The following is a 2,500-nucleotide window of genomic DNA, read 5'->3' as shown; positions in this document are numbered from 1 at the left end:
CGAGCTGATCCCGCATCAAGTCGACGGGTCTAGGCATTCTTGGGCGCAGATCCCGCATCGTCTCGTCGCGTCTGGGCGCAAACACGTCGCGTCTCGTTGCGTCTTCAGAAGTCGTCGCTAACAGCACCTTTGGTTGCCACTGGTGGTTAGGCTGGTTGGTTGCGCAAACCCTATAGGAGGGTGGCATGCTGGTGGGCGTTTTTGCCCGGATAGGCACTAGAATGTGCAGATTTTGGGCGTTTTTGCCTGGATAGGCTAAGGAATGGGCATGCTTTGGGCGTTTTTGCCCGGATAGGCACCGGAATGCTTGGCCTTGGCTTGTCCTAGCAAGGCATTGCTGGGTTGGGCTCCCTTGGCCTTTTGGGCGCCTTGGACGATGTCTTGCGAAGACCATGGGCACAAGGCCATGGCATATGGTGAGGAAAGGACCACGGTTGCCAAGGTTAGGCACCGGAATGCTTGGCCTTGGCTTGCCCTAGCAGGGCATTGCTGGGTTGGGCTCCCTTGGCCTTTTGGGCGCCTTGGACGATGTCTTGCGAAGACCATGGGCACAAGGCCATGGCATATGGTGAGGAAAGGACCACGGTTGCCAAGGTTAGGCACCGGAATGCTTGGCCTTGGCTTGCCAAAGCAGGGCATTGCTGGGTTGGGCTCCCTTGGCCTTCCGGGCGCCTTGGACACTGTCTTGGGAAGACCATGGGCACAAGGCCATGGCATATGGTGGGGAATGGACCACGGTTGCCAAGGCTAGGCATATAGAGAGGAATCGCATTTTTGCCCGGATAGGCACCGGAATGCTTGGCCTTGGCTTGCCATAGCAGGGCATTGCTGGGTTGGGCTCCCTTGGCCTTCCGGGGGCCTTGGACGCTGTCTTGGGAAGACCATGGGCACAAGGCCATGGCATATAGTGAGGAATGGACCACGGTTGGCAAGGCTAGGCATATAGAGAGGAATGGACCACGGTTGCCAAGGTTGCGCAAGTTTTGGGCATTTTTTGCCCGGATATGCCCAAGTATGCCCCGATAGGCCCGTTACGCCCCGGTATGAACGCGTATGCCCGGATAGACTCGGTATGCCTTGGGATACATGCGTATGCCCCGATAGGCTTGGTACGCCCCGATATGCGCACGTGTGCCCCAGTAGGGCTCGGTATGCCCCGGTATGTACGCGTGTGCCCCGATAGGCCCGGTATGCCCTGATAGGCCCGGTATGCCCCGATATGCACACGTGTGCCCCAATAGGGGTCGGTATGCCCCGGTAGGTACGCGTGTGCCCCGTAATGCACGTTTCGCAGATCTCCCCGCATGTCCCGCCCCTATATGTAATACTTACTTACTTACTTACTTTCTTTCTTGCTTGCTTGCTTGCTTGCAATGGTTGGGAGTGCCCGGCATGCCCCGCTGCAGAGACCAAGGGCGCAATGACTTGGCACCGCGGATGCCGGGACTCCGGCACTTCCCGTGGCACTGATGGTTGGTTCCAAAGACAAAAGGCCGTGCAAGGCCACCGCACCGCGGATGATTTTGCTCGTGCTGGCGCCGTTGTGTGGCCAAAGAACATGCGCGAATGCTCGTGTCGGAAGGGTTGGTGTCCTGGCCCCGCGGGTGTCACGAATGCTCGGTTGCGAAGACCATGGGACCAGAGCCATGGCACGTCGGATGATGGCTCCAGCTGGCGCCCCGGCACTTTCTGTGGCATTGATGCTCGGTTTCAAAGACAAACGTGCGCAGGGCCAGGGGACCGCGGATGACTGCTCGTGCTGGCCCCGTTGGGCGGCATTGATGGTCGGTTGCAAAGAAAATGCGCGATTGCTCGTGTCGGGGCCTGGCAAGCCAAGGCCAAGCGAGCCATGGCAACGCGGATGATGGCTCCAGCTGGCGCCCCGGCACTTTCTGTGGCATTGATGCTCGGTTTCGAAGACAAACGTGCGCAGGGCCAGGGGACCGCGGAGGACTGCTCGTGCTGGCCCCGTTGGGCGGCATTGATGGTGTGTTGCAGAGAGCATGTGCGATTGCAAGTGTCGGCCGGGTTTGGGTTCCCTTGGGCTTTCGGGTGCCTTGGACGCTGTCTTGCGAAGACCATGGGCACAAGGCCCCGTCCTGGCCCCTTGTTCGATTCGCTCTCGTCTTGCGCTTGCTTCCAAGGTCCTCCATGACCTTCCCCATGGCCTTGCTAGATCCCCCCCATGACGCATGACCTCTGTCCGTTGATTGGTTTTGAGTGCACACCATGCCCGGCTTGGCACCGTGTTGTCGCGTGAGTGGCATTTGGATCGTGCATGCTGGTGGGCTACCTGCCAATGCGCACAAGCCTTGCACACTAGCCTTGCGCACGAGCCTTGCACAAAAGCCTTGGACACAAGCCTTGCGCACAAGCCATGCGCACAAGCCTTGGACGCTAGCCTTGCTCACAAGCCTTGGGCACTGGCCCATCGCAGTAGCCTTGCACACAAGCCTTGCGCACTAGCTTTGGGCACGAGCCTTGCGCACTTGCCTTGGGC

Source organism: Tasmannia lanceolata, unplaced genomic scaffold (genome assembly GCF_043159265.1).
Source record: "Tasmannia lanceolata isolate RefF3 unplaced genomic scaffold, GAP_Taslan_0.1 ptg000398l, whole genome shotgun sequence".
Classification (NCBI taxonomy): domain Eukaryota; kingdom Viridiplantae; phylum Streptophyta; class Magnoliopsida; order Canellales; family Winteraceae; genus Tasmannia; species Tasmannia lanceolata.
The sequence above is the reverse complement of the archived record's forward strand: the minus strand, read 5'-3'. Positions refer to the sequence as shown.